Source organism: Kogia breviceps, chromosome 8, assembly GCF_026419965.1.
Source record: "Kogia breviceps isolate mKogBre1 chromosome 8, mKogBre1 haplotype 1, whole genome shotgun sequence".
Taxonomy (NCBI): Eukaryota; Metazoa; Chordata; class Mammalia; order Artiodactyla; family Physeteridae; genus Kogia; species Kogia breviceps.
Window position 1 is genome coordinate 96,733,271 of NC_081317.1, and position 25,570 is coordinate 96,758,840.

Sequence of the window (25,570 nt, forward strand, 5' to 3'; positions counted from 1 at the left end):
ATGGCATTGGAAACCTGTCTTCAGAGCATATTAATAACATTCAGGTAAGAATGATCAGTGAATGAAAGTTTGATGAGGAACAGGATAACTGCTTAGTTTTGAAATATTTTCCTACAGAACAGCTTATTAGTTAGAAATGGAGAACAGAAAATTTACAGTAAAGAAACAATCTGGTTACCCAAAGTTAATATCACCAACAAATGGACATCAAGTGTCCCTGGGGCGCATGGTGCTGGAGTTCGTGCCATCTTATCAGGTGCAACTGGGCAGAACGTCAGTTTTATGGAATTCCTCTCCAAGCTGCTAACATGGATTTAATCGTGTGGAAACCAGACTGAAAATAATTTATCTGTATTTGTCAGAGTCTCCAAGTCATAAAAGACAAAGACAAACTGAGGAACATCTCCAGATTAAAGATGTCACCTAAATGCAGCTAGCAGTCCTGGATTCCATCCTTAACCTGGAGAAAAATAATTACAAAGGACATTATTAGGACAATTAACAAAATTTGAATAGAGGCTATATTTTAGTTAATAGTCTTGCGTTGATGTTGAATTTCCAGGTTGTTAATTTTGTACTGTGGTTATGTAAGGAGTGTCCTTATTCTTAAGTATTTCAGGGGTAATAAAGTTTAATGTCTGTGACTTACTTTTAAATGATTCAGAAAAAAAACAAAACAAAACAAAGAAAAAATGGAGCGAGAGAATAAGCAAGAGGTAAAGTAAGTGGGACAAAATGTTTAAAATGGTAAATTTGATAAAGAATTTACAGGAGGTCTTTGTCTATTCTTAAGCTTTTCTGCAAGTTTGAAATGTTATCAAAATTAATGGTTACCAAATGGAAATATCTCAACAAAACAGAACAGAATTTAAAAAATTATAAAATGATTTATAGCAATTTCTGCTTGTCCTATATATATATATATATATATATATATAAAATCATATATATTTTGTATATATATGTATGTATATGAAAGTTCAGAGTTCAAAGGCTATGTTGAATGATTCAGTATCACAATGTCATCACCAGAATGTCCTTTTGGATTTCTCCCACCCTATGATCCAGGGAAGGATTTCCTCCTTTCCCACAGGATGGGCCATTATACGTGGATGCCCATCAGGCCTGTACAGTTCTGTCTTCTCATTTAATTGCCACTGAGGCCAGTGCCTTCCTTGGAATCCTGGGGCAGGACCCTTCCAGCCTCAGGGGGCAGCAGTTGGCCTCACACCGGCAGCTCCTTTGCAGGACTTGGAGCTAGACTTTCAGGCCTCCCTGCTCCACCAAGATCTCCAGGAGGGGAAACCCTGGGACTGTTTGTGTCCCTATAAGCAAGGACAGAATGCCCTTATTCTGTAGGGTGAATGACTTTAAGCCCCTACAGAATGCCTCAGGAAGGTACTTATGGCTCACATTTGCAGTTCTTTTCCTATTAATTTACCAGTAATAACTCAATTATACTTTCAAAAAATATATGCTAAATAATGTTTATACTTAGAGCTGGGTTCCAGGGCTTCTGCTTTCAAAAGAATACTTATTTTTTTAGCTAAATTTCTATTTTTTTCTTATAAATTATAGCAGGCAATGGTGCTTTGAAATACAGGTAGCACTCTATGTAAATACATCATGAAATTAATGAATTAGGAAATTAAATGTGTTTATTAATCTTAAACATTCTTCAGCTCACTTTCCTGAATTAACAAGTCTAAAGTTTTGACTGAGATTAAAAATTAAGACAATTTCTGTAAGCTAAAAAAAGCTGTGTGTCCACAATGTGCAAATATATATATATACACACATATATATAAAGAAAATTAACAAAATTTAAATATAGGTTATATTTTAGTTAATAGTGTTGTGTCTATGTTGGATTTCCAGTTTTCATTTTTGTATTGTGAGTATGTAAGAAGTGTTCTTATACTTAAATAGTTAAGGGGTAATAAAAAGTAGTGTCTGTGACTTATTTTCAAATGATTCAGAAAGGAAAACATATGGAGAAAGAGAGTGAACAAGAGATAAAATAAATGGGGCAAAATGTTTATGTGTATATATATCTATATATCTATCTTCTGATGCAAGTATACACACACACAATTTTTTGAATGTATATATTTCAGATGCTTCTAACTACTCTGCCAGTTAAATACATATTAACACTCCATTTTGTGTCTTAATTTAGTGATGTTTTTTAAAAAAATTTATTTCTTATTTTTATTTATTTTTTGGCTGCGTTGGGTCTTCGTTGCTGCATGTGGGCTTTCTCTAATTGTTGTGAGCGGGAGCCACTCCTCTTTGCGGAGCACAGGCTTCTCACTGCAGTGGCTTCTTTCATTGTGGAGCACGGACTCCAGGTACTCAACTTCAGTAGTTGCAGCACGTGGGCTCAGTAGTTGTGGCACACCAGCTTAGCTCCCCCGCAGCATGTGGGATCCTCCCGGACCAGGGATCAAACCTGTGCCCTCTGCATTGGCAGGCGGATTCTTAACCACTGTGCCACCAGGGAAGTCCCCAGAGATGCTTTTAATATACTTAGGTTCACATAAATCCTAGCAGCTAGAACCAAATTGGTTCCCAGGAATATGTGACCCAATGCCTACACTAGTTTCACTGTTGTTTCTTCCCTGCACATATTTTGGTTTGTGTTTGTCTTGTGTCTTGCCTAAACTCTTTTAATTGTGATTTGTTCGTAGGCAGTTATTCCTTTTAAATTCCATAAGAATTTGTTCAAGCATTGTGCTCAGTTTGCTTCTTTGATTATTAACATGCAGGAGAGCCACACAAGAAAATATTTTTTTCTCCTGAAAGCCCTTCATATCATGTAGCACATGAAAGTATATGTGAGATGCAGCTTTATTTCAAAAATTTCCACTATAATCACACTTAATACAAAAATATCATAATTGAGCCTAACAAAGTTTCTGGAGATCAGATTCGAAGAAATGTATTTTTCAAGTTCAGTTATATTAGAATCTGTGATATTACCTCTTACTGTAAAGATACAAGATGCTCTAAGTTTTCATTAACAATACAAATATTCAAAATTGTATAATTTGTTTCTATAGGGCACATCTTTTCTAAGGTGCTCAAAGAATTTGCTTATTTACTGGTAGGCGTTGATTTTGATCCAGCAGAGTCATTATTCTGTGACGACTGCTGCTTCACGAAGATTGAATGGCCAGTGGAGACAGTGAGAGTAGGGCTCTTGTGTTCTCCCTGTATTTGGCCAGAACTCTGAGAGTTCCACTCCAGATCTAACGCTGATATCATATGGGATTTTAGATCCGGATTATAATTTATTGACAGTATATTAGACTTAATCATAAGTTACAATTATAGTTGTTGCCACTGTTCTTGTAATGCTGTTTCCCTCTCTCTTGAATTCGGCTTTTGTTTTGCACTAGAGAACATCACGGAAGAATTCTTTCAGAAAAGTCTCTGTGTTGTAAACTATCTACCTCTTTGTATGTCTAAAAGTTTCTTTTGTTCTCTTTTATTCTTGAGTTTTCATTTGCCAGCACAGAACTTGCTAGGGAGTGATGGGACTAACCATCTCATTAACTGAGTGATCCTTCTGGGAATGGAGGTTTAAGGTTGTTACAGTAATAAGTGGTGTAGACCATACATAATGCTTACCAGTAAGCTATCTTACAGATGGGTGTACTGTAGATTTTCAATGCTTACATTAATATTTACATTAATCTTTAATTAAGAATAAACAGTTCAGAATAGTGACATTTCTTAATTAAGTCCATAAAACTGTCTTTCCCTTGAATTAATGACTTCCCCAGCTACATGGTCTGAACCTAGGAATTTGTCTACTCCTGTCCAATGTTTCTTAAATCCAGCCAGCCACTTCACATTTTCTAAGAGCATTGTGAAAATCCAGGGCTATATATTTTGGTGTCATCTCTAGATTTTTACTCTTTTCTGTTGGTCGTAAATTATTTATGACTCCTTAAATAGTCTTATGCTAAAATTTGCTGTCATGTATCTTTCCCATATCCTCATTTAGGATGATTAATTTTTTTCCATGTTTGCATTTTATATCTCTTTTTTCTTTCTATATGCAGCATTAAGGATGAAAAGGATGCCCGGGACTTGATCTTAGAAAAAACCAAAGAAGTGGAGTCTTTAGGAAATTCCAGCTTGGTTATAGGAGCAAAAGTGAGTGTCAGTCACCTCCCAAGAAGACTCATAGAATGGAAAAAAGGAAAGCTAAAAATGATGATAATAAAGTTGCTGAATAATGTCTATTTGTCTAGATGTCAATCTGAAAAATGCCTTTTCATAAGAAATGAGCCCTGCTTTTTGGGGAGGGGAGGCAGCTATCATAGTTATAAGCAGAAAAATGAGACTGTTCATATGTATCTTTAATAATATCCCCAAATTTAATGAAAATAATACAATTTAACAATCAGTTTTTCTATTTACTATTCAAGAAAACAAATGGTTCCCAGCACCTCCTAAGTTTTTCTAGAAGTGATTAAAAATTTTGTAAATATAAGAAGGAAATCAAAACCTACTTATCTGATTTTGTAGAAAATGCCACGGGCAATGGAGCAATTTGATAAACTGGATATGTCAGCTATGCTTAAGCTGGAGCCGGCTTTCGAAGGAGAGTGAATTTCCAGAAAGATCTTCCCAGAGGCTGCTTCAGGCACTCTAAACTGGTGAGACCGACTGACACCATTTTTAAAACGACTTATTTACAATCTGGTTGCAAAGTACTTAAAACATAGTTATGTGTTTAGTTTCTTCCTATGACATAAAGTTTAGTTTTTTTTTTTAAAGAAAAGTTTTTTTCTATGAAATGAAAAGTAATGAAAACTTGAAAACAATTAGTTACTTTTAACATATGTACTTTCAACAGGCTTTAATTGATTCTGGCATCTCTACAAAATGGTATCAATAATACTGAAAACTGAATCATCTGTGAATGACGTTTCTGTTGTTTTCTCCTTATTTGCAAAATTTCCTTGATTCGCAGGCACCCAAAATCCTCTAGTAAGAAATACCTTGTATATGTATAAAAATTTTTTTGAATGAAAATAGAATGAGGTAAACTCAAAATGTGGCCTATTTCCCACAGACCTCTAACTTCTAAAGGGTCTACTGAGGTTGGTTTTCTCATATTTTTAATTATAGCTTGTAACTTGTATATTGCAGCATGTGTATTTTTTAAAAGGTTCCTCTCTGCATTCTGTTTGCTGGTTAGTGAAGCAGTTTGTTTCATTCTTACCACAAAAATAGAGCAAATTAAACTCCAATACTGTGGATGATAATATGATACTCATACAAATAGACCATAAATATAGCTAATGAATACATCAGTGTAGGTGAGGTGGTGTAATATTGGAGAGTAAAAGGAAGAAAAGAAAGAAAATTCAAACCAGTGGGAAAAAATATATATGACATCCATTTCTTGTAAACGTGCTCCAAAAGAGTCATTTTAGTGAGATGAGAAGAAACATAGGCCTCTGAGGGCCACTTTCATGCCTAAAGCCTTATTCACTTAACTGTAATCATTAACATGTGGATCAACTTCAATGCAAGAAGTTTAATTTTTTAAAGCCAAAGGCTTTATATGCTGCAAATGATCCAGTTATAAGACCAGTATACTTTATTAAACATGAAAAGGAAAAGACATTTCTCATTGTGTGAATGATACAGTGTAAAGAGCTATCAAATAACATCTGTGTAATCGTCCACAATAAACATATTATTTCATCTTATGCTTAGGGTATCTCAGTTCACATATTTGCTCAAAAGTAGGCATGTAAATCAGATTGAAAGTTAAATAATATATATACACATTTATTCGCTCCATTATTTTGGTTCCTTATAAAACAAACCTTGATGCAGTTGTCAAATCTCTTTCAGTGGAACTACTTTTTTTCAGCATCATGATATATTTCCTAAAAACATGTTTGTAACTGGTAAAAATTTTCAATTCATATCAGTCATTTCCGAGGTTTGGAATGCTCTCATGTGTTGCAGCATGAGGGCAAACCACTCTGGCGATGGAGAAGTCGGCTATTGTTCAAATTAGACAGAGTTGAGGCAACATGGGTCCGTGTGTTCAGAGCTGTAAGAGGCAGAGGGGGATACGGCAAAGTGCAGCCGCGGAGACGTCATGGGAGACTCCCTCAGACTTGCATCAGGATGCTCCTGGTCTTCCTCCGCTTTTCATCCTCCGCGTTCTCACTTTAAGCCATTTTCAACTATCTGTTAACCTTTTTGTTCTCCACTAAGATTTCCTGAAATTTGCCCATGACTCTGGAAGCTAAAAATGTGTCACCCTTTTTAATACATGGGTTTCTTAAATTTTTTTCATTATGAGGGTATGAATAATACGAGAATTTAATTTAAAAAAACCAACTGTGGATGTTACCTTTAACTGAAGGGATATTTTATTGTCTTAACAGAAGCCACTTCTTATGCAAATGAGTTAGTGGAGCTTCTACCTGTCTGAGTTCCCCTTTCCTTTCATGCCACAGTTTTTTGGCTCACATTGGACTGGATTAGAGTCCAATGACTCTGGGCGCGTGCCAACTGATGAATATTCTGGAGAGGAGGGAGTAGGCTCATAAGGAATTCAGGATAGGAAAACTCTGGAAGTAAATAAAATTGCCCTATAAATATTTGTGAGAGGACTTTTTATGGACAGTATGAGAAACAATTAAAGAGAACTTGAGTACCCTTGCAAAGATGAGAACCAAGACAGGTTCTAATTCAAGAGAGGTGTAGGAAGCACTGAATGCAGGATAAGTGATGTTGTGTGCTCAGGTGGTGGTGGTCCCAGGGCTGAGGCTCCAGCAGAGAAGTCAAGACCAGAGTATTGCTCACTACACAGCACCAGCTTTGGATAACAAAACATTGATAGGTGGGAGTAGTGATAGGTTTGACGATTTTTAGAAGGAACCTAAAAGAGAAAGACTAAAGTCACAATACTTTATCAGGTTAACATTTTTATCCTGGAATTTTATTTTTACCATTATTTTTTCTGTAAATGTTTCAGAGCAATACAATCCTTGTGTGGTATTATGTGGCATTTCTGAACACCCTTCCTTATTTGACTATTAAGCAATTGTGTTTAGTGATTTACAGCTGGAACATTCATACTCCTGGCAATGTCAGTTGCTAAAGGTATGCTTGTTAGAGAAAGTCTGGATTCGTGCTTCTTCTCTCATATTTAAGTAAAATTATAATCTTACAATAAGACTTCATTTTGAATATATTTAAAGTTAGTAAAATTGCTAAATGATAATGCATGGAATTTCTTTAAAATTCCTTTAAGGAAAAAAACCTTGTAGTTGGATACTTTATTCTGTCTAAATAAGTAAAGCCTTGACAATATGATAAAAGTTTTAAGTATAATTAATACTTGTTTTATGTCTGCCTGTGTTCTTCTTATAGAAACTTAGGCAAAGAAATGCACACATTTGACTCTCCATATCTGCAGGTTTCGCATCTGTGGATTCAACCAACTCAGATCAAAAACATTAAATTAAAAAATTCCGGAAAGTTCCAAAAAAGAAAACTTGAATTTGCCATGCACCAGCAACTGTTTACGTAGAATTTACGTTGAATTTGCCACCTGCCAGCAACTATTTACATAGCATTTACATTGTATTAGGTACTATGAGTAATCTAGAGATGATTTAAAGTATACAGGAGGATGTGGGTAGGTTATATGCAAATACTACATCATTTTAAATAAAGAACTTGACCATCTGAGGACTTTGGTATCTTCAGGGGGTACTGTAATCAATCTCCTCTGGATACTGAGGGGTAATTGTACTAGGTACCTAGGAGGAATAATTTGAAATTGATTCCTGAAGTGGGGAGAAACTAGCATAGATAACGCAGTCATCATTGGCGTGACCATATTGCTGAAATCCCCTTGGGGCTTCCCAAATTGTTTCAAGTTCTATATAAACCTAATACTATTAGGGAAAAGAAAGCTATGATTTGACACACAGGAGTCAATTCATGAAAACTTGTATAATTTATTTATATACTTCCATTATAAGTTTACCATAAATTTGCTAAAAATTATTGTTTCGTTTGAGATGCAGAATGCTTAGATATATTAAATGTACTTAACATACAAAAATAAATATAAACATACTTTGACTTAAGTATATATAGATGATAAACCTGAAAATATGGTTTGAGAGCAATTTTAAAGAGATTAAGGTTCAAAAAGGCATGAACGTTAGTTTCAATTTTCTGAGTTTAATAAATGTTTGCTGTTGCGTTCCAGGTTTAGTGCTACAGGACTCAAGTTCATCTTCCTTGGCACTTTTTAACACAACTACCTATGCCGTGGCTCAGTGTGAAGTAAGTACTAAACTTCTTCTTTTTTTAAAAATTAAAATTAATTAATTAATTTATTTATTTTTGGCTGTGTTGGGTCTTCGTTTCTGTGCGAGGGCTTTCTCTAGTTGTGGCAAGCGGGGGCTGCTCTTCATCGCGGTGCGCGGGCCTCTCACTATCGTGGCCTTTCTTGTTGCGGAGCACAGGCTCCAGACGCGCAGGCTCAGTAATTGTGGCTCACGGGCTTGGTTGCTCCGCGGCATGTGGGATCTTCCCGGACCGGGGCGCAAACCCACGTCCCCTGCATTGGCAGGCAGATTCTCAACCACTGCGCCACCAGGGAAGCCCAAAACTTCATGAGTATGTTCTACAGCCACTTCAGAAGTCACTGATGTGCTCAGAATAGCACTTTCCTCTTACAACAAACCTGTTTTAATATTATTCCCTGGGAGAGGCCTGAAGTCTTGATATAAGCACATAGGAAAGAAACAGTTTTCGTGGAAAGTAAGGCTGCAAGTTTATGTAAGTTACAAGGTCATCTGTATTAGAATTAAAATAGCAAACAAAATATTTTACACTGTGAACTATGACACACATACAGAAGAGTGTATAAAACACCTCTATAGCCCTCACTCAGGTGAAGACAGGAAACACGACTGATGCCCCAGAAGTGTGCCCCTCTAGTTGGTAGCAAGCCCTCCCTCTCTGCTGTGGGCAACTGCTACTCTGCCGTTCATGGTAAGGACGTCCTTGTTTTTGTTATGTTTTTACACTTGATGTATGCATCCTTACACAAGAGGATTTAATTTTAGAATGTATGTAAGTGGAATCATACTGTATATGTCCTTTTGTGTCGCAGCATGGATGAGTTTCATCCATGTGCAGCGATAATATGTTCAACTGTATTTCAGAATATATGATGGTCCATTATATGAATATATTGTAGTATTTTTACCCATTCTATTATTGAGGAACCCTTGGATATATGTATGGCTCCAGTCAGAAAAGTAGGAACTATAACAGTTATTTTAATAGAGACATTTTATTTTATCTATTTATTTTGAAAAGCTTTATTTAGGTGCAGTTGATATACAACTGATGTACATATTTAATGTATAGAGTTTGATGACTTTGTACATACACATACACCCATGAAACCATCACCACAATCAAAGTAATAGATGTATCAATTACCTCCAAAAATTTCCTTGTGCTTTTTTGTTGTTGTAAGAACACTGTTTTTGTTTGTTTGTTATGTTTCTTTGCTGTGTGGCATGAGGGGTCTTAGTTCCCCAGCCAGGGATTGAACCCCGGGCCCCAGCAGTGGAAGCTCAGAGTCCTAACCACTTGACTGCCAGGGAATTCCTGTAAGAATGCTTAACATAAACCCTCTTAACAAGTTCTTAAGTGCATTTAACCATATGGTTAACTGTCGGCACAATGTTGTACAGCAGATCTCTAGAATTTATTCATCTTGCATAACTGAAACTTTGCACTCACTGACAGACATTTCCCCATTTTCCTCTCTCCGCAGTCACTGACAATCATCATTCCACCCTCTGCTTCTATGAGTCTGACTATTTTAGATTCTTCTTATAAGTGGAATCATGCAGTATTTGTTCTTCTGTGACTGGCCTATTTCACTTAGCATAATGTCCTCTGGGTTCATTCTTTCATTTTAAAACAGAGAATTAGTTAAACAGACATTGGAGGACTAAAAATGCAAAAAGCAAACGGTGAGGTGACACAGAGGGCAGGAGAAGCTACCATCTCTGGAGCTTGAATAACAAAAGAAAGGGTTGGAGTTTAAGAACCTAGATGCTTAGAAGATGGGGCTGGTTCACAGAGTGTAGAAGGAGACTGCAGACCAGGACCCACTGCTGCTGGGAGGAAGGGCTCTACAGGCAATTACAGAGTCGTTGTGCACTAGGCAAAAGGAAACACCAGACTTTTCAGAGATGATAAACACTGGCTCTTTGTCAATTCTAATTTCTGGAACACAAAGCACCACCAATGTCCACAAGTCAGCCTGGAGCTATATCATACAGGAGATAAATGACATTTTGGGCTGGGACTGTGTCTCAGTGGACTCAAAGGGATCATGAATCTAACCTGTGGTTGCTGAATATATAATTGGAATAAATATATTAAAAAACTGGTATGATCCATGCATGATCTCTGCAGTCTGGGGAGTGAGGAAGGCCTATTACGGTAAGAAGAGCCAGAGGGAAGCCCTGAGGCCTTCTCTTTGGGGTAGTCTGGTAGGCAGAATTCGAATTGACCTTTAGAATTAGTTTTTGCCACCTGCTGTACATACCCTGTAAAATCCCCTCCCCTTGAGTGTGGGAAGGATCAGTGAAAATGATAGAATATCATTCTTATCATTAGGTTACTCATCAGTTGACTTTGAGTTAATGAAAAGGGAGACTATGCTAGGTGGACCAGACATAATAAGGTGAACTCTTTACAAAAAGGTTGAGTGTCAGAGAGATGCTATTATGCTGACCTTGAAGACGCAGCCCCCGTGAGTTTTATAGCTGCAAGGAAATGAGTTCTGCTAGCAGCCACGTGAGCTGGAGAGAGGACCCCAAACCTCAAATGGGATACCAGCCTTTCTGACACTTTGATATCAGCTTTGTGTGATGCTGAGCAGATTACCCAGCCATGCCAAGCCCAGATTCTTGACATGCATAACTGTGAGAGAATAAATGGGTATTGCTTTTGTTCCTTTTATACCAATTTGTAAGTTTGGTTTTGTGCACAAAATGATTTGGTTGCTTTTTGGCTGATGATAATTGTAAAATAATACTGATTTTCAGACATATCTCTATTTCAAAGATGTTAAAATGTAAAAAAAAATGTGCATCTTAGAATTTGTAAAATATGGTCAACGATAAACTTGGAAATAACTTCAGGGAAGCAATGATAAAATATGGCATGGCATATTTAAAAAAAGAATCAGTGGACATAACTGGCAGCAAAATGAAGACAGTGGAAGGGAGAATTTGTGAATTAAAAGACAAACCAGAACAAGATGGAGAGAGAAAGTAGAAAATACAGCAGAGAGGATAAAAATTGTAGGAATTAAGTGAGAAATTCCCAGCAGTTGGCCCAAGTCCTGAAAGGTGAGTAGAGAGAGCAGAGCAATAGTTAAAAATGTCATAGCAGAGACTTTTTCAGACTCAAGACTAGATCCACAGTTGCAAGAAGCTTAGAAATTCCAAGCATGACAAAGGAGAATATATTCATGTCTAGATACATTGTAGAGCTGCAGAAAATGATGAAGAACAAAATCTTTAAGTCATCCAGAGAAAAAAGATTCATTACCCTAAAAATAGTAGCAGAGGGAATGATAGCTGAATTCTTAAAAACCTCAACAGAAGCTGGAAGTGGAAAGATATATTCAATGTACTATAAGAAAATAACTGTAAACCTATCTATCAAAAATGAGGATGAGTTTCTTTTATTTACAGATACATGAAAACTAAGAGAAGAGGATCTGTTAGCAACAAAATCTCATTAAAGGAAATTCTAAATAGTGTAGTTTAGGCAGTAGGAAACTGATCCCAAATGGTAAGCCTAAGATAGGAAAGGAAAAAAGAACAAAGTGGTAAATATATAAGCAAATGTAAATTAGCATTGACTGAATAAAACAGTGATAATAATTTCTACAGAATTAATAAACAAACCAAGATGGACTTTCAAATGGAGATAATAACATTTAATTCAAAAGAGGGGTAAATGGATTGAAAGTATTCCAAGATCCATGTATTGCTCAGGAGGAGGGTAAGGATTTGATCAAATTCAGATTTGTGGAGTTAATTGTACATGCTTTAATTTCTAGGGAAACTACAAATAGGATAGGAACAGTATTAACAAGTTCAAAGGTGAAAAAGTAATTATAACCATATTCAGCTAATCTAACAAGACAAGAAAGAAGAGGAAAAGAAACAATGAATAGATGGGACAAATAGCACAAACTAAGATGATAGAAATAAATCTCAGTGAATCAGTAACTAAAGTGATTAAAAGTGAAGGAAATTACTCCAGTGAAAAAATAAAGATTGTCAGACTAGATAAACATAAAATCTAACATATACTGTCCATAAGGGAAACATCTAAAACGTAAGTGTACAGAAAGCTTTAATAACTAAACATTAGCTAAAACAAGTTACATAAATATCCGATAAAATAAAATCTAAAGCAAAAAAAATATTGTAGGTAAAGAAAGTCAATTATATAATAAAGGTTATTTTACCTGGAAGTCACACTAATCTTAAATATATATGAATGTCAGGTGCTTAGAAATGACTTGCCAAAAAGTCACAAGATAATACTTTGGAAACCTAGAAGGATTCAGGGATTAGGGACATCAAGTCCTTTAGGAGGCAGGGGTGACATGTGGTACTGAAAAGAGGGGAAGAAACTGAAGATCTGAGAAAAAGCAGGTAGCCCCTGTACACACTCAGGGCCCATGGCAGGGACTGCAATCTGTCCACATCACAAATCAGGAAACAGAGACAATGAAGGTGAGAAAATTTCCCAACTAGTATTTGGAGAAACCGGATTTTGTTGTAATTCAGATATTGCTAATTTACGGTAACAATAATTTCAGTTCAAAGAGGCATGATACAGAAATGGAAAATCCATAGTGGATTGTCAAATTGTTGATAATTTTTTGAAGACGTCTGCAGTTTTATTCGTTGGGGTTCCAGCTAGAAATTTCAGTGTGCCTTCCACCTAGAAAGTGTAATATGGCTTGCTTAATCAGAGTTTTCCAATTCCTGGAGCACATTATTTTTTTATTGATAATAGAAAACGAAACACATAATTTTCTGTAGAGATAAAATTTAAAATTATTCTTTTTTTCCAAAGAAGGTATAAAAACCATATTATTTTTTGTTACCTCTCCCCAGTAAAAATATGTATGCATAGGCAATTCTGACTCCATTCATAGTTAAGGAATCATTTGAAGAATTTATCAATGTAGAATTTTTTAATGTTCAGGATATATCAACTCAAATAAAGGCCAGGCTTTATTTATTTGGTTCCAAATAGTAGTAATGAACATTTGATCACCACTTAAATAATTCTCCTTCTTCTCCTCCTCCTCCCTTCTCTTCTTGGTAATTTTTGGATCCTTTAATCAGTATTTTCCAACTATGAAGTAATTAGGGGCAAAGACTCTTAAATGCTGGTAAGAAAAGGAGGAGCTGCTTTTCTTGGCATATAAAATGATATTTTGGGCAGGGTGGGTTGAAGGAATCACCAGAATCACCTTTTCATAGTTATTTAACCATCGATGTGTGTTTGGTCTCTTCATTTTGTAGTATAAGACCCACAGGTTTTTACTCACATCCTTTACCGCTCCCACCAAGTGTCACCAGTGCACATCTCTGATGGTGGGATTGATAAGACAAGGCTGCACCTGTGAAGGTAAGACCTGAGGAAGGGACACATGGAGTCAGAGCCATAATACTTGTACCTAAGTGTTTTAGTCAACTTGGTGGTTTAGTCAGCTGCCATAACAAAGCACAGAGACTGGGTGGCTTCTAAACACAGTCATATGTTCCTCACTGGCTGGAAGTCTGAGATCAGGGCACCAGTATGGTCCAGTTCTGGTGAGGACCCTCTTCCAGGTTGCAGACTGCTGACTTCTTGCTGTGTCCTCATGCGGTGGAAGGGGCCAGGGAACTCTGTGGGGTCTCTTTTTTTAAGGGCATTAATCCCATTCATGAGGGCTCCACCCCCATGACCTCCCAAAGTCTCCACCTCCAAACACCCTCACATGGGGATTAGGATTTCAACATGTCAATTTTGAAGGAACACAAACATTCAGTCCACTGCATTTAGTTGGTAAGAAGAAATTTCATTGTCTTTGAATTGGAGAAGCATGACAGTGAACTGATGACTTTACTAAAAATTCCTCTGAATCTGTTGCATATGAATGGGTGGTCATTGGGAGCCTTTGGGGGGGACCTCTGCATTGTGCAGCTCCAAAGAGCCTCATGCCTTCATAGCCTGTGTGAACAGCACCCCAGGGAGGCATGCTGTGTAGCCTGCAGGCAGGGCCACACTTATTAGGAAAATGTGTTTCATGAAATTTTGTTCTCTGTAGCACTAGTAGAGTATGAGGACGACATTCACCAGCTTATGTGACAGGAAAATGGAATACTACCCTTTACTTGTAATCCTTTAATTTTACTCAATGAATTTATTACAGTAGATATCGTTGAAAGAAAGAAATATATTTTTGGAAATATCAAACAGTGGATCACAGTGCTACACAGGCACCTCATTCGTCATCCTAGGGAACAGACTCTGTGCTCATTGGTTTCCGCAGCCAGTTCTGTCGAGTGTCCACTCAGGGACACACAGCGCTGAGCAGGGCAACTTTCCTGCCCTCAGCATTGTGACAGTCAGAGATGCCTTAACCATCAATGTGTCCTGGCATAGTAAAGAAAACGGGATTTTAAATGGGTAATTATGTGCCCATGCAATTCTCCTAGGGCAGCAGAGGCAGGCTCTGAGCTGAGCTCCCAGGAGCATCTCCCGCTGCCAGCGTTACTCAGTCTCTGCTGAGCCTGGCACAGCTCCACTGTTGTCACAAGAAAATGGTGAATCTGGAAGCTGCCACCACTGCCGCAGCCCTCAGAACCTGCAACTTCTGTCAGAGTCAGGAAAGACCCTGTTGCTGCAGAGTTAAGAGAGCTTCCATCAAATTCGGAAACCACCACTGCAGCTGTGACCTCACACTCCCTCTGTCAAAATCCAAGCCAGTAAAATGGATGTGCTACATCTGGCATCTCTCTGATGTCTCTTCTTTGTTAGCTTAGTAGTTAGCTAATGAGTTTGCAGAGATTTCTTTAAACATCTGGAACCAGTGAATCTCCCACACTTTGCTGAAGAGCTCTGTGTGCAAGTGGGGTCACTTCTTCAACACTCAGCCAGGCAGTTGACAACACGTTATACTTGTGCAAAGCCTCAAGAATATTAGGAGAAATAATGGCAGAAAACCTCCCAAATTTGATGAAAAACATTTATCTATGCATCCAGTGTCAGCCAGAGGTGAGAACTTGTGTCCTTTTCTGGTCTTTCCTGAGCATATGCATAGCCCTAAGCATGTTCACAGTTCTATGCATGTGCATGATGCTCTAGATTCTTAGCAATATGTCAGACCTTTTCAAAACCCCTATGGGTATCTCATTTTCTAACTTTTCCTTTTAAGAGTTTTGGTTAATCTATTATTTTCTCCAGCTGTTAAGCACTGCATAGGAAGCTATGCAGTTAAAATGCTTGCATGAAATAGTTTTTTATAAGTTCCCCTTGGGGAATAGACTTTTCCCTGGGAGACCTCTGAATCAAGCCTAATACTCCAGCTCCTTTCTCCTTCCTCCTCCTTCTCTCCAGCTCCCTCAGGTATCCAGTGGCTTCTAGGATGCACTGTGAATGCAGGCTGCCATTTTTCAAGGCTACTGAGGAGCTGGAAATGGAGCATGGGCCTAGGGCAAGTTAAACCACCACAAAGCTCATACTTCTTACCAAGATTTGGCTTTCTCTTTTTTTATTTTAAATAAATCCTCCTCAGATTGCCACAAACCTTGGTTAATTTATAGAGTTCTAAAAAAGTTGTTTCTGATGAATTTTGCTAGTTTTCTCATTTCTTTTATGAAGGAGAGAATCTTCAGAGATCCTTACTCTGCCATTGTTGCAAATGTCACTCCAGACACTCTTTAAGTGTTCAATAAAGAATATTGAATTGGTGAACTTATAGAAAGTGTATCCTTCGGGGAAATGCAATATGTTCTCTGCTCCCCCTGATTCTTCTGCATCTTTTTGGCTCCTCTACACTTTTCTCTTAGTGTCTCTGAGCATCTGTCCTTGGCCTTCTTTTCTTCCTTCTCTGCACACTCCCTGGGTGGTCCCTTCACTTCCTGTGGCTCCAGGGAGTGAGACATTTATTCATAGTATTCCCTTATACTTCTTTTCCAGGCGTAACCTGCACTGTGATGGCTGTGTGCTTGCTCAGCCTGAACTTTCTCCTTATCACAGATTCTGTGGGTCTCTACGTTCATCCTGTCTTATTTTGATTCCTTACTCACAAACTTTGTTTTGTATTCTTCACCTCAGCTAATGTCAGAAATTTGGTATTACCTTGAATAACTGATGCAGGAAACTAGATTATCTTGAAGGTGACTTTAGAAAGTTACTCGATGTAGATTTTTAATAAGTTGGTTTGGGAGTGTGTGTGTTTGTGTTTGTGTGTGTGTGTGTGTGTGTGTGTGTGTGTGTGTGTGTTTCATTTTGGGGACAGGGAAAATTAAAGTGGTGCTGGAGCCAAGAAGTCCAGCTTACAATTATCCATCCTTCAGATCAAATGAGTGTCTGCATTAAAGTGGTGGCTGCAGGAATTACAAAAGAAGAGACAGGTGTGGGAAATATTGCTAAAGTGACCTCATGGGACATGGTGAGTGGCAGAAAAAGGTAGATGAAGAAAAGAGTAGCAATGCCAGACGGTACTGAGGTTTTAAGTCATCAAGACTGAAAAACTGAGGGTCACATTGACAGCTGTAGGGATATAATGGAGAAGGATAGCATTGGGGGAAAAAATGAGTTTGTTCTACGTGTTGGAGAAGCCAAAAATTAACAAATGAGCTTGAATCAAACAGATTTCTACTTTCAACCAAGATGGAGTAACAGGGGCCATATTCATATTTAACCTTCCCCATGAAATAACAAAAGAACTGATTTAAGGTTCTGGATATCAGACAATGAAGGGAAATAAATGAGGTGAGCTCTATACTTGCCCCAGGTTACTGCCTTGTGAGAGCTTCCAGTATATAACCCAGAAAGTGGAATCCCAGGCAGACCCAGGTGAACTCCCTGAACTGAAGAGATGAAGCTGAGAGTCCAGAGAGACCCCATAGCTAGAGTTCACAGGACAAAGTACAGAGCTAGAGAGGAGAGAGTGAGGGAGAGAGAGAGAGAGAGAGAGAGAGAGAGAGAGAGAGAGAGAGAGAGAGAGGGAGAGAGAGAGAGAGAGAGAGAGAGAGAGAGAGAGAGAGAGAGAGAGAGAGAGAGAGAGAGAGAGGGAGAGGGAGAGAGGGAGGGAGGGAGAGATTGAGAGCATGCACTAGCTCTGCATGGATCTACAGAGGATCTAGCTTGAGGATTCAGCAGATTACTGATCAGCACATGCATGTGAGGAAAACTACAAAATGTTAGCAAATCAAATCCAATATTATGTAAAAACTATATTGCATCTTGAACAAGTGTAGTGTATCTCAGGAGAGCTGGTTTATATTGAAAAATCAATGTATTTTACCATATCAACAAATGAAAAAGATCATGTCAGTAGATACAGTAAACACATTTGACAAAATCATATATTCTTGATGAACACTTAGAAGGGAGCTTCTTCATCCTGATAAAGGACATCTATGAAAATCCCACAGCTGACATCATAATTAGCGACAAAAGACTCAATGCATTCTCCCTAAGATCAGGAACAAGACAAAGATGTTTGGTCTCAACACACTTATTTAACATTGTATTGGAAATCCAGGCCAGGGAAGAAAAAGAAATAAAATACATCCGTGCTGGAAAGAAGGAAGCAAAATTATTCATAGACAAAATGAATATCTATTGAGAAAATTCAATGTAATCTACAAAGAAGCTATTAGAACTAATAAATGAATTTAGCAAGTTTGCAGGATGCTTGATCATTATATAAAATAAATTGCATTTCTTTATACTAGCAACAAATAATCAGAAATCAAAATTAAATAAGTAATGCCATTTGCCATAGCATCAAAACATAGGGACTTTCCTGGTGGTCCAGAGGTAAAGAATCCGCCTTCCAATGCAGGGGACACAGGTTCGATCTCTGGTCAGGTAACTAAGATCCCACATACCCTGGGGCAACTAAGCCTGCGAGCCCCAGCTATTGAGCTTGTGTGCCTCAATGAGAGAGCCTGCGTGCTGCAAACTGCAGAGCCCATGTGCTCTGCAGCCCTTTCGCCACAACTAGAGAGAAGCCTGCACACCACAACTAGATAAGCCCAAGCACCACAACGAAGACACGGTGTGCTGTAACAAAAAGATCCCACCTGCCTCAAGGACGATCCCATGTGCTGCAACTAAGACCTGATGCAGCTAAAAATAATTTAAAAATAAATAAAATAAATAAATATTAAAAAATACTTCGAAATAAATCTGACAAAAGATGTGCAAGACTTGTACACTGAAAACTATAAAATATTGATGAAAGAAATTAACAAAGATCTAAATAAATAGAGAGAGAGACTGTGGTCATGCATTGCAGAACTCAATTTTTTAAAAATGTGATTGTTCTCAAAATTGATCGATAGTTTTAACACAATCTTAATCAAAATCCCGGTAGGCTTCTTAATTCCTTTTGTAGAAATTGACAAACTAATTCTAAAAGTCATAGGAAAATGCAAAAGAGTTAGAAGAGTCAAAACAACTTTGAAAAAAAAAACAATCCTAGAAATATATATACAAATATATATAATATTTCTAATATACTTATAAGATATATTTACATATATATTTTTAACATGCACATAAAATATACTTTCATATATAAAACATTTGTAACTATATTTCTGAATTTTCTGTTACTTTAATATATACAATATTTTCAACAAGTTGCAAAAGCTAGCAACAAATGTAATTAGATATCTATGTGTAAAAAAATCAACTTTGATTTATACTTTATACTATATACAAAATTTAACTCAAAATAGACCATTGAACTAAATGTAAAACCTAAAACTATAAAACACCTAGAAGTAAACATGGAAGAAAACTTTTCTGATCTTGGATAAAGCAAATAGTTCTTAGATACAACACAAAGCACAACAGGTAAAATTTAAAAATTGATAAATTGGACTTCATCAAAATTTAAAACTTCTGCTCCTTGAAATACATTGTCAAGAGAAGTAATAAAATCTGCAGACTGGGGGCAAATCAAATATCTGACAAAGGACTTATATCTAGAATATATAAAAATTCTTAAAACTTAATACTGGGTTGGCCAAAATGTTCATTTGTTTTTTTCTCTAAGATGGCTCTAGTAGCACTAAGTTGTCTTTGACTTCATTTGAAACAATTTTGTTAGATTGTATGTGACAGCTGTCATATCAGTGTGCATTGAAAAAAAAACTTATCAAAATTGGTGAATTTTTGTGTAGCCATTTTAATATTGAAGATGGAAAGAAAAAAGCAACATTTTCAGCCTATTATGCTTTATTATTTCAAGAAAGGTAAAAACACAACTCAAATGCAAAAAAAAGATTTGTGCAGTGTATGGAGATGGTTCTGTGACTGATCAAACATGTCAAAAGTGATTTGTGAAGTTTCGTGCTGGAGATTTCTTGCTGGATGATGCTCCACGGTCGGGTAGACCAGTTGAAGCTGATAGAGATCAAATAGAGACATTAATTGAGAAGAATCAACGTTATGATTATGTGGGAGATAGCCGACATACTCAAAATATCCAAATCAAGTATTGAAAATCATTTGCACCAGCTTGGTTATGTTAATGACTTTGATGTTTGGGTTCCACATAAGTTAAGTGAAAAAAACCTTCTTGACCATATTTCCATGTGCGATTCTCTACTTAAACGTAATGAAAAAGTTCCATTTTTACAACAAATTGGGACACACAATGAAAAGTGGATATTGTACAACAATGTGGAATGGAAGAGATCGTGGGGCAAGAGAAATGAACCACCACCAAACCTCACCAAAGGCCGGTCTTCATCCAAAGAAAGGTAATGTTGTGTATATGGTGGGATCGGAAGGGAGTCCTCTATTATGAGTTCCTTCGGAAAACCAAACGATTAATTCCAAGTGCTGCCACCAATTAGACCAACTGAAAGCAGCACTCAATGAAAAGCGTCCACAATTAGTCAACAGAAATTGCATAGTCTTCTATCAGGATAACGCAAGACGGCATGTTTCTTTTATGAGCAGGCAAAAACTGTTACAGCTTGGCTGGGAAGTTCTGATTCATCCTTCGTATTCATCACACATTGCACCTTTGGATTTCCATTTATTTCGGTCTCTACAAAATTCTCTTAATGGAAAAAAATTCAATTCCCTGGAAGACTGTAAAAGGCACCTGGAAGAGTTCTTTGCTCAAAAAGATAAAAAGTTTTGGGAAGATGGAATTATGGAGTTGCCTGCAAAATGGCAGAAGGTAGTGGAAAAAGGGTGAATACATTGTACAATAAAGTTCTTAGTGAAAATGAAAAACGTGTCTTTTTTTAAAATTTAAAAACTGAAGGCACTTTTTGGCCACCCCAATAATAAGAAAATATAGCCCAATTTAAAAAAAAATGGGCAAGGGATTTGAAAAGATACTTCAATAGATAAGATACATATGTCAAATAAGCACATAACAGATACTTACATGCTCAACACCATTAATTATTAGGTAAAATCAAATAAAATAGCCATGAGGTACCACTTCACATCATAAGAAAGACTAAAATTAAAAAGATTATTTCAAGTATTGGGAGGATGTGGAGGACCTAGATCTCTCATATATTGCTTTGTAAATCATATAACCACTGTTAAAAAGAGTTTGGCAGTTTCATAAAAAGCTAAACACACACCTAATATATGATCTAGTCATTCTCCTCCTAGGTATTTCTACAAGAGAAAGCATATGTCCATAAAGACATACATGAACATTCATAGCAGCTTTATTTAAAATAGCCCCAAACTTGAAACAACCCGAATGCCCATTAATGGGTGAACGGATATGTTGTGGCATATCCATACAATGAAATATTACTCAACAATAAATAGAAATGAAGTATTCATCCATGTGGCAACATGAATGCATCACAAAGTTGTTATGCTGAGAAAAAGCCAGACAAAAAGACCACATATTGTATATTTCATTTCTATAAAATGTTAGAAAATGCAAATTAATGTAGAGTGACAGGAAGAAGATCAGTGGGGGAGGAGGGAGGAGTGCTAAGGAGGGGGGTAGGGGTTACAAAGCTGTACAAAGAAACTTTTGGGGGTAATGGACATGGTTCATTATCTACAGTGTGGTGATGGTTTCACAGGTGTATACATAAATCAAAACTTACCTAATTGTTCACTTTAAAAACGTTCAGTTTATTATATGTCAAGTCTATCTTGGTAACATTTAAAAAATATACAAATGAGCTGATCTGAGGGCACATGGCCCATATTCTAGGGACCATGGCTTTGGAGTCAGACAGGTGCTCTTTCCTAGCTCCCTGTGAACGGTGAATCAGGGACAGCCCAGAGTTAACCTGAATTTTCTGATAATATGCGACAGGACGGGTACTGCTGATACAATATTTTGACCACTGTCAGTTACTACAAAAAAGAATGTTAAAAATCAGGGAAATTAAAATTGAGGATTATGTTTATGTATTGTTTTACTCACTTTCAGGTGATTCTACTCACTCCCAGTGTCTTGCTATTCCTTCAGGGATGGAGCATTTTCTGTTAGTTCAGTCTGGCCCTCTGATTTTATTCCTGCAAGGAGAAAGGAAATGCCTCGTATGTTTAAGGGAAGTGTGCATACTGCCATTGGATCCCTTGTATGTTTTGTTTCATCGCTTTTTTGCCTGTTCCTAGGGGTCAGGGCTCCTTGAGTTACTGAAGGTACCTGGAGGCTGAGATTTTAGAAGTGCTGTGAGATAGTTTCCCTCCCTCTCCCACTTGCTACAAGAAATCTAGCCCTTTATTCTTATTCAAAAATACTATTAAATAGCTTTTTGCAGGTGTCACATCTTTCATTCTACAGTTAAATCTGAGACTTAAAATACAAATGTTCCTGAGGGTGTCCATTCATTCCACACTAAGGTAACAGGACAGATATAATTCATAGCTGAAAACAGGGGAAGCTTACAAAGCAGAATGGTACTGGGGTGGGGTGGGGGTGTGAAAGAGGAAGGAAAAAACAGTAACAGAGGAAGAGAGACCATATACTTCCGGATCAGACATAGAGGAAGGTTGTCGATTCATGGACCTGCAGTAGCATGAATGTGCAACTTCTAAAACTATAGGTACTTTGTAAAATAAGTCTCCTCTGAGGCAACATTTTGAAGTCATAATTCAGATTCAAACCAAGAGTACAAAATGGAAAAATTGGTGAAAGATGTTGTTTTGCAAACTCTAAAAAATAGACACTCTGCTCTTTAAAACTCATGTAAAAAATAGAAGTGATTCTGGAATGGATTAAATAAAGTGACAGAGAAAACAAAGGACTGTTGTTCCCTCGAGACCTATGTGGTTACAGTCAGCCTAGGAATCTTGGTTTAACAAAGGCCAGACAGGAGTATTCTTAGTTCCTTAGTGCAGAGACAGACATCTATTTAGACTGTACCCAACCACCAAGAGACTACAAAGTTCTGGCCATTTGGAACTGAATTACAGTGGGAATTTATGATGTCATTGCTGTTAATTTCATGCTCACAAAAGAAAGTTTTATATATAAATTTAGAGTTCTTCTAGCTTAATTATATATCTTAAAATTTAAATCTGATTTGCCATTTACTAGTATAATGTAAGTTATAGGCATGTAGCAACCAGGAAAACATAAGTGTTTTTGAATATTTCTAACTTAACAACAAAAATCTCCTGAATGTTCTGTAATATCACAATTGATTATGATGATTGCCATTGCAAAACACATTGCCGTTTCAGAGATAATCTAAAGATGCAAAGCTGTGTGTTAGAATTAAAGAAATAGAGATACTCAGAGTGGAGATTCTAGCATCAGACTGCCTGCATTCTACCCTGCTGTGCTCCTGTCCTCTCACTGATAAAATGGAGAGAATAGCAGTAACTACCCACTGAGGTTTCTGTGAGGATTTAATCAATTAACACATGTCAATTTCTTAGAGCAGTTCCTGGTACAGAGTCAGCATTCAATAAATGGTAGCTATTTTAATTTGATGAAGTACAAGATTTTAGGTAGTCAGAGAACACCGGTGGTTTTTTTTTTTTTTTTTGCTGTATGCGGGCCTCTCACTGCTGTGGCCTCTCCCGTTGCGGAGCACAGGCTCCGGACGCGCAGGCTCAGCGGCCATGGCTCGCGGGCTTAGTTGCTCCGCGGCATGTGGGATCTTCCCGGACCAGGGCACGAACCCGTAACCCCTGCATTGGCAGGCGGATTCTCAACCACTGCGCCACCAGGGAAGCCCAACAGCGGTGGTTTTAAGAGGATCAAAATAGCAGTGATTCTGACACTTCGCTTTGGGCCTGCTTCTGATACGTCATCTATTTTATTACTAGGAAGAGGGTAATGATATTAAAAGTGTCGTTTAACAATGGTGAGTTTTATGAAAAATGCTAGACAGGCTGGCATAAAGAATGTTTGCTTTCTTATAACCTAGATGCTCCTTAAATCATTCTAGGTCACAGCTTCCCAGCTCTCAGCACCTAGTAATAGATACTCAATCCCAATCTTAGCAGATAGCAAGAATGAGAAGAGTGAGTGGGTGGGCGTGCTGAGTGAATGGCACAAAATATTGAGAAAAAGTCATTCCAGAGACTGCTCAGTCTATGTTCTGAAAGAGGCTTATGAGAGCAATCTACCCCTGATCAAAACCACCCAGACAGCTGCAATCATAGGTATGGATTTACAACATTTATCCCGCTAGGTTCCTACCCTTCACCACAGTTCCAATGTTGAAATCTGAAAACCCTAACTTTATCCACAATTCATTTGTCAGCAAAACCTGAGTGAATGAGGCTTACCTGGGGGTGGAGGGTTGTCTTTCTACTTTTATCCCACAGCTACTCATCAGATTCTCTGCAAAAATATATTTGATTATATGATGGCTCCACAGGCCCTGCCTAAAAGGGTGTTTCTTTAATCTATCTTTCAAGTCTTTTCAATCTACCTTTTCAAGTCTGAAAAATTATGAGTTCCCAAACACATCTGGCCCCAAACACATAAGGGGTGTGACCCTGTGTGTAACTGTGAACTACCTACCTTAAGGGCAGAGACTGTCTTTCAAATCCCAGCTGCCCAATACTCAATAAATAAGTGAAAATCAAGTGAATTAATGAATGAATTGCTAAGATCAATACTGAAAATTTTAACAATAGACAAGAATACTTGCATTTCTTAAACAGCATTTCTTCTGCATTAGATGCTGGTGATAACAGAGCCACTTAGCTATTTCCTCCTGGGGGTCACGGAGCTAGTTACTAAACTTCATGTGTTAAATGCAGATAATTCCAGGTTTTCAGTTATGGAGAGGATTAAATGAGCTTATATATGTAAAGTTTGTGCTTTGTATTCAAGGCCTTCGCTTAATGTGTTATCTTTGCACTTTTTTAGTTCTCACTATGTTGTGATGTACCTTCCCGTGCTGTTTTAGCTCAGGCCAAGGTCACCAAATTATTTTATAAAATTTTTTCATTCATGAAACATCACTTATTTATAGCAAATTTGACAGTTTATCATTACTTGGATATTATACTTTCTCCAAGTATTCATAAAGATTACTTTGTAAAATGATCTTTCTATTGAGAAAAGTAATGTTTTATTATGCTTATTTCTGTAGTGTGAAATAAAAATCATAGTGCCAATTATTTATTCTTATGTTTCTTTTCACTGTAGTATTGCTAAATATATATTTAATTTGACTTCAAAACTTTTTCAACATTGATAAACTTGTCCAGTGTACCTTATTAGCTTCACTTAATGTTTGCCCCCGAAAATACTTGATATTTTAATTTATGTGTCAAATATAAATCACAAAAGAATCGTTCTGGGAAATGAAGAAGGATTATTTGTTGTCCACATTACCATAGGTGGTAAGAGAGAGTATTTACTGTTCTGGAATAACTTTAAACTGTAATAATAATAATATCAGGTTGTTCTCTTCTTTTCTGTAAAACAAATTTTCCACGTCTGGTTTCATGTGTTGTCAAGTCAAATGATGACTTTTCTACTTTCAGAGAACCATAATCCACAGCCCAAATATCTTTTTATTATTTATTTATTTGCGGTATGCGGGCCTCTCACTGTTGTGGCCTCTCCCGTTGCGGAGCACAGGCTCCGGACGCGCAGGCTCAGCGGCCATGGCTCACGGGCCCAGCCTCTCCGCGGCATGTGGGATCTTCCCGGACCGGGGCACGAACATGTGTCCCCTGCATCTGCACGCGGACTCTCAACCACTGCGCCACCTGGGAAGCCCCACTCCAGCTATTTCTAAGCAGG

At 37.4% G+C, this 25,570-nt stretch overlaps 1 pseudogene; it reads left to right on the top strand.

Annotated features, from left to right (window-relative positions):
- LOC131760852 (serine/threonine-protein kinase MRCK alpha-like) lies at positions 1-21,876 on the top strand (annotated as a pseudogene).
- The last annotated feature ends 3,694 nt before the right edge of the window (positions 21,877-25,570 follow it).